The 8,442-nt window shown below is 33.2% G+C and overlaps 1 pseudogene; it reads right to left on the bottom strand.

Moving 5' to 3' along the window:
• Nucleotides 1-7,549: 7,549 nt before the first annotated feature.
• LOC109453733 (microtubule-associated protein RP/EB family member 1 pseudogene) lies at nt 7,550-8,202 on the bottom strand (annotated as a pseudogene).
• Between the last annotated feature and the right edge of the window lie 240 nt (nt 8,203-8,442).

The raw sequence follows: 8,442 nt of genomic DNA, 5'->3' as shown, positions 1-8,442 counted from the left end.
TAAAATAAAAAAAGACTACTCTTTCCCTATAGAATGGATCTAGTGCTTTCATTTTAAGTTAAGTGATCTTAAATTTACTAGTCTTCTTTCCTTTTTTACTCCTTATTCCATTACACTATATATTTATATGAACTTATACCAATATTATATTGTTGAAATTACTGTACTTTTTAAATATGTTGTTCTATCTAGTAGGTTAAGCCTTTAAACTTTAAACCTTTCAAATTGTTTCGTTATTGTGGTTCATTTGCATTTTTATATAGATTTTATCAGCAGTATGCCACTCCCCCCCAATGTACTTTGTTCTAAGATGGCTGTGTGTGCTATCCAGCCATTTATCATTGTTTGTAAAACACTCTAAATATCATGCTAAATAAATCCCAAATCCTTACCATGGTCTACAAGGTTATCTATGATCTGTCACCATCATTCCTTCCTTTAATTGATTATCGCTTTTACCTTGCTATCCTTATTCCAGACAACTTGACCCCTCTCTATTCTTCAAACATATGAAGCACATGACACTTTATGGTCTGCATTTGCTGACCACTTTGCATGCTATGGTATTCTACCCAATTTCCCCTTCTGTACCTTCTTCATTCTTTCACTTTTACACAAATCACATACTCTAAACAAAGTCTTATATCATTGTTAAAAATAAACAAAGCAAAACAAAACAAAAAAACTCAATCCCCCGCAATCCCTATGCCTCTCTCCATTTTAATTTTTCTATGTGTTTATCAAATTATACCTATATACTTCCAAAGTATCCATTATAAATCATGTAGTATAATTGTCTTTTTTTCAATGTTCTCATTTTGAGTTCCAGTATTGTATATGAGATCGGACAATTAAGTTTGCAAATTCATCCTAGAAAAAGGCCTATATACCTCATTTCTGAATGTCACTATGGCCACCTTCAAAGTGCTCCCTTTGGGAAGCTATTCATCGACACCAGAGTTTAATCAACCCTTCAAAGCAATTTTGGAACTCTTTTTCTGAAATGGTCATCATAACTGTCATCCTATTACATTTGATATCTTGAATGTGAACAAAATGAATTGTTAGAGAAAAGTTCAGGTCATCTAACTGTTTTATGCAGCATTTTCAGCACTTTCAAATAGTAAACTTGGTTAACTGTTTCTCCACTTAGTACAAATTCATAATGAATAACCCCTCTGGTATCAAAAAGTGTAGCAACATGGTTGTAACAAGTTCACGAACTTAATTGTCATACCTTGTATCTCATTTTGTGTATGTTCAAAGAAAATGTCTTATCAAGCCTCAAAAATCTTAATTTGTCTTTTGCATAACTTCCAATTTTATTGAAGCCAAAGTTTGCCTTACTTTGTTACCATCAAATTAATCTTCTGTTATTTGTTAGAATATTATAGTTACTAAACAAACAGAAATATAGATTTATATGTAGTGATGTACAAATATATTGAAAGTATATTACGTCAGTAATTAATGTATCAGAGTAATATATATATATATATATATATATATATATATATATATTTTTTTTTTTTTTTTTTTTTTTTCATTTCTATAAAATGTAAAATGAACTTCTCATAGTTTAGCCTCTGGGAAACTGGTAACTTCTGTAATGGATTTGCTTTTTCACTATGCATATAGAACACTTGTCTAATACGATAAACTATTACAAAAAAATAACTAGACAAGTATAAAGGATTTCTCATCATATACTTTAATGTAGAGGAGACATTTTGGTACTGCAGTTTTTTTGGAGCTGCATGTCCACAAGGTGGCTTCCCCATTACAAAAATTTCTCCACTAGGAAAGAAAACATTAAATTGTCATCATTTAGTATAAGGTGGTATCTCATTTCCCAACACAGTATATTGTCCTCCAGTTTTAGATTAAAGTAAATCTTTATTCCACGAAGTTTTATAAAAATTGAATAATCCTTAGTATCAGAAAGTGTCTAACCTGAAAAAAAAAAAAGTGTAAATAAAAAATGCTAAAGCTTCAGTTTGTTATCTAGAAATTGAAATTATAAACACAGCATCATTCATTGAACTCTCACACAGGACAAGATTAATTTCAATAGCAATTCTGCTTTAAACATCATCGGTATGTGTAAGATTAATCATGTTCCAGCGAGATGTATTGTTAGAATGTTTGATGCATATTAATGTCTTCACAGTTGTGGTTATTTATCTTCATATTCAAAATTTGATGCAATCTTAGCATTAATAATGTGTAAAGTCATTGCTCTATAAAATCTCCAGTTATGCACAATGGAACTATTATTTAATATCAGACCTACATCTTAAACATATTATTTGTTTTTATGTAACATCTTTAAATGCTTTCCAAAAAAAAAAAGAGCATTGTTAAAAGTCTAACTTTAATCTTTCATAATATGACAATCTCAAGAAAAGCAGGGGCGCTAACAAGACTGCAACATATCACTGTTTAGTTAATGAAGAAGATATTGATATACTGAATTTGTCAATATCTGAAGTTACTTTTAAAATTAAAATGTAAAATTATTAGGTTGTTTAACCACATATACATAAAAATAAAAATTTACTCCAATTCTTCCACTTTTTTTTACCTCTTCAGTTATCATCCAATACTGAAATCTCCACCCATATTTTTTTCAAGCAAGACCACACTTCTGAACTTCAAATCTATATACTACTACATCACTAAATTCTCCATAGAATCTCTTATAACTACCTCAAACAAATGTGCCCAAAAAAGTGAGAACTTGTGATATAAACTTGCACTATCATTGTATTCCCAGTGGAAATCAATGCCGTTATCAAACAATATTTTTTTGCTCAGACTAGAAATCAAAAGATTCATTCCAAACAACTTTTTTATACATAAACTTTTAATTATATAAATTAACAATTAGTCTTCCCTTAAATTCTTCTTGAATCACCCACATTTTTTTTTATTGTTAATTACTAACACCATATCAAAATTGCATCTTTCTTTGCCTGTGCCAAAGAAATATTCTAGCAGTCTACCCATATCAATGCTAATGTATCTTTATCATTGCGTTGAGAGTAATCTCTCATAAAATACAAAACTTGTCTTTCAACTATTTGCTTAAACACTACAGGGGCTCCATGTTGCTCTTAGAAGATATCCCAAAATATTTAATGTACCCTACAGGATTTTAAATAGTCAGGCCTTTGTTTACCTTCACAGCCACACCTACCACTCTTCCATTTTATTATTTCTTTTGGCACCCATATTTTCCTTCTTTCGGTTCTTAATCTTGGTCTTAAAAGTTAACAATAAGTTAAAAGTCCTCTCAGCCCCTGGTATCCACCACTTTAATTTCTGTCTCTATGAATTTGACTACTCTAGGAATATCATCTAAGTGGAATCATAAAATAATTACTCTTTTATGACTGACTTATTTTACTTAGCATAACGTCTTTAAGGTTCATCCATGTTGTAGCAAGTGTCAAAATTTCTTTCTTCTTTAAAGCTGAATAATGTTCTATTTTATGCATAGTATGCATTTTATTTGCCCGCTAAATCGTCATGGGACACTTGTATTGCTTCCACCTTTTGGCTATTGTGAATAATGCTGCTGTACAAGAGTATGCAAATATCTGAGTCCCTGTTTTCACTTCCTGACATGGTAAATTTTATGCCATGTGTACTTCACCACCCACACACAAAAGAACTAATAATAGCATATAACTCAGTGGATTCAGTAAAATAAATGTATTATAATAAATTGGTAAAGAATAAAAATAGCAATTAATATTAGCTTTAAGAAGATTATCTATGCATTTAATGAAGGATAAGTTGAGTGTTACCTATCATATTAACTTTTTATTTTATTCTATAAAATAATTTTACATTGCTTTGAGATAATTTCTTATTATGTCCTTTATGAACACTGTTAATTAACATGCGCATCTCCATTTTAATATGATAATTAGCTAATAAACATGTCGTCTAAAAGATGTTCCTGATGGCTTTCACATGTAAACTTTCCTAGATTTTGGATATTAGGTCAATGTAATATCGCATTCAACAGCACACCTGCAATAATTGCTTCAGAGGCAAACGGATCCTAGTTTAGGTTTCAGATTGAGATATTTTGCACTTTACATTGGCTCAGGTTATGGATAAAATAAATAGAAAATGATTTTCTACCCGTATTCATCTGCTATCATGTCTCTATATCACGCCTCTCCTCTAGACTATTTCTAGAAATAGTCACTAATGTGCTCTAGAAAAATGTTACACAAATTAAAGTAAAAACATAAAGAGAATGCACTGTTTACACACAAACTGTAAGAACAGTTTTGCAGTTCTTGCTGTGCAGCTGTTCGATTCTACCTCCAAACACTTGCAAAATAAGATGAATTCATTTCTGATTAGATCTATTCTTATCATTTTTCTCAGTTTTAAAGAGTGTACATTAACTCTAACTCTTTTTCTTTCCCAACCCCTATTTCATATTTCATAAGTTTGCTTAGATATAGTTCATAAAGAAGTGCACAAATCACAAGAGCACAATTAATTATTGCACACACCCATAAAACCATCACCCAAATCAACAACTACAACTTAACAACATCTAAGAAGTACTCCAAATACCCCTTCCCATCACCACCACTTGTTCCAAAAGTTTACCCAATATGCTCACTTTTAACAAAGAGATTGATTTTGCTTGTCTTTTGAACTTTATATCAAAGAAATCTTTTATTTTATGTATCTAATCTCCAAATTTTCACATTATATTTTGAGTTTCATCCGTGCTATTACATGAGTATGTAATTTGTCCATTCTCATTGTCATGTAAGGGCTCATTGATGAATATACTATACGTATTTATCCATTCTACTGTTGATAAAATTTGCATTGTTTCTTCTTTGTGCTTCCCACAATGACAGTTGCTGTTCATATTGTTTTGTTCATATGTCATGGCAAACATCCATAAGAAGATCTCTTGAATTATAACAAGAAACAACATATGTATATTATTAGATAATATACATATGTTAAGCTCAATGGATGGAATAGATGCTGCCAAAACGTTTTCCCAATGTTGTAAAAATTATACTTTCACCAAAAGTACGTGAGGATTCTTTTGCTCCCCATTCTGACCAACAATCACATTTTATGTCTTTTATAGTGTGTAATAGCATTGCATTCTGATTATAATTTGTATTTTCTTAATCATTAATTTAGTGCTGTACTGTTTCACTTTTTTTTTTTGTAATAGATAAACTTTTGTGAGGTGTCTGTCTTGTTTTTTGTTTTTGTTTTTTCCTATTGAGTTGTCTCTTTTTTGCCCCTTGTATTCTAGATACAAATTTTTGTTAGACTATGTTGAAAATATATTCACTCACACTGTGTTTTGTCTTTTCATTCTCTTATTAGTATCTTTTGATACACACAGTGTCTTAATTTTAGTGTAATCAAATGTATTATTCTCAACTTCTCTACGTCCTTTTAAAGAAATATTTGCCTAACCTCAGCCATAAAAATAGTCTTCTATATTTTTTTCTAGAATTTTTTTTCCTCTTGAAATACAGAATTTTATTTAGAAACTGTTTAAGTTAGGGGAAAAAACATCTGTCAAGAAAGACCAGGTGGAAAACGGTTTCCAATAAAATGGAATTTTAAGGCAACAAAAGTCTAAAAAGGCCACAAAAGAGAAATAACACCACTGTCATTTGAACGATGGATGGCTAGTTACTTGCATTTTTTGGCATTGTCAATCACTGAATCTGGGTTTTCCTCTGAATTCCACACATAGCATGCACTACACAACAGTTTATCATAAAATACCGCTTCTACACACATTTCAGGACAAGCTACCACTGGAAGCAAATCAACACAAATACATCAGGGGATGAAAAATCTCAGTAGTGGGTGACACACATTTTGCAGAATTCTGCCAAACAAAGGAATTAAGTAGACTGTGGGCAAAGCAAGTGAGGGAGTGTTAAGGAATGAAATGCTTTAAACATTAATTAATAATTAATTCAGACATGGTACTGTATTTTCTGCAAAAGAAAATTAGCATTTGGCAACATGTTAACAAATTGTTTCTCTGAAAGAGATTAGTGCCTGGCAAAGTAGTCTGGTAATAGTGGAGGGCTGTGGGAAAGCAGGTACCAAAAATCCTTAGCCTTTGAGATCCCAAGGTAGCAAGGGCCTTCACTGATTACTACTTTCTTGAAAGACTTGCAGCATGATCACCTGCCTGCTGAACTTCCACTCCAAACCACAAACTTTAAGGAGACCCCAGTGGGCAAGGGGAACAAAGAAAAACATGTTTAATATAAACTTAAAAGACAGTAAAATGAGATACAACCCTCATTCAAATCCTAGAGATGTGGGCAATTCCCCAAAAGTAATTGTTAGATTTCAAACCTGAACACAGCTCATTTCCTAAAAAACACAATACTTAGCAATTTCAGATGTGATTGGAAAAATTGTCAGAAATGCTCAACGATAAAAGCAAGCTATTCGACTCAATCATCTTAGAGCTGAAACACACCCTATGTTCATTCAGGAAACAACATTTCTTGCTTCTTAGAAGAGATGCACTTGGTCAAGAACACCAAACTGCTTCACAGAGCAACACTTTAAACTTTGCTTCTGGGCCAAGGTTAGGCTTATGAAGATTGAAGCAGCCCTGCAAAGCCTGTCAACTTCAGGTTCCAAAGTTTACAAGGTCTGGCCCTTCCTTCCCAGACAGAAGGTAAAACAAACAAAATCTCCTGTCAGATTACTTTTTTTTTTTAATTTTTTACCCCTTGGTTCATATATATACATAATGGAATACTATTCTGCCATACTATAGTGCCATTTGTGACAACATGAATGGATCTTAAGATTCTTATGCTAAACAAATAAGTCAGACAGAAAAAGTTGAGAACCATGTTACATTTTATAAATTGAAATATAGAAGCATATTTTAAGTACTCTTCAGGCATTTATTTATTAAAATGTTCTCTGCCAAGATTTCACATTAGCTTAAAATTCAAATCAGTCTTTACATTTCTCTACTGAGGTCTGCACCTCAGCATACCACATAAAAACACTTTCTCCAGTAATCAGTGTTATCAGCATCCATTTGGTGAGCCCCATGGCCAGCTTCTTTGTTCCTTAGGTGTACAAGCTAGATGCTAATACTTCTCTGATACAAGGTTAAATCTCTTAAATCAAACTTATTGGAAAAAGAGTGAAAGTTCTGCAAAGTTAAGAAGAGGTAGTTTTTGCTTATGAATGAAACCAGTGAGTCCTCTGAGAATAATAAAAGGGAGTGTTTTACAGTTAGGGACATGATTTGGAGTGAAGAATTCAGATGTTGCTCTGCTGGTCCAGCCTGTGAATACTCTTCTTGTTCCTCCCATGGGCCCCTTAGTCAGGTATGACAAAGCCTCCATCTGTGACATAGAGAATGTCCACAATCCTCTGCAATACAGGATTGTTTCCCAGCTCGTTCTCCTAGACTTGGAGAAAGAAGACTTGGAGAAAGATTTCTACTATGGAAGGGTAAGGAACAAGTCAAGTCAGTGTTCCTTAGCTTTCAATAGTAGAAATCTTTCTCCAAGTCTTCGACAGTAAGTTTCAATATGGGTTTCCTGCTGCATCAGTTCAGTTGCTTCGTCATCCCAGTTGCCCACACTAGGATTCTATCACACCACACCCGGGCCATCATTTGGGGTTGCTGTAGTTCTGTGTATTTCAATGGTCCTCTGTGGACCTGCACTTGCTAGGGCTGACGGGTTTCTTCATTTTTTTCAGAGCTGGAGCAACAAGGGAGGGAGCCAGCGCAGTTTCTTGCCCGTGGCTGGCAGCTAGAGGGTCATAGACTTTTCCATTACAGTTTGTATCAAAGAACTTCTTGAACAACTGAATGAATTCAAAATTGTCCTGAAACTTCTCTTTACTAATTTGCCCACAAGAATTATTTCGTCAACACCCATCCTCTTAAAACCTGCTTGTAGTATATTGAAGTTCTGGATGTATTTGTGTCCTAGCTTAGCTTGGAATTTCACTTTCTTCAATGCAATGCAGCCAGAGAACATTATGTCTATTCATTGACAATAGGCAAACCCTGAGCACAACTGTTCCGATCTTTGTCACATTCCACTGCAGAGACTCATTGATCCAGGCCAGCATGCAATGTCAACTTAGGTTATCGCTGGTGAATGAAGTTCAGTATACGTTCAGTACCATCTTTGTCTCTTGGCTGAAATGCATCCACTTCAGTGTTGGACTTCATTTCCATCTTCATCTTGTTCATACTTCTAACCCCATCATCCCGCGTGATGACCTCACACCCCCTTACATGCCGATGTAAAAGCCTAGGATTTTTATTGTTTTGCCTTTCATATTTAAATCTACAGTATATCTGAAAATGATTTGTTTTTAATTTTTTCTTAAGGACATCCAATGATTGACAACCAATTTTCCATA

This window comes from Rhinolophus sinicus, chromosome 1 (assembly GCF_057876585.1).
Source record: "Rhinolophus sinicus isolate RSI-liver-muscle chromosome 1, RSI-T2T, whole genome shotgun sequence".
In the NCBI taxonomy this organism is placed as follows: domain Eukaryota; kingdom Metazoa; phylum Chordata; class Mammalia; order Chiroptera; family Rhinolophidae; genus Rhinolophus; species Rhinolophus sinicus.
Note: the sequence above shows the minus strand (reverse complement) of the source record. Positions and strands in the feature narration are given on the sequence as shown.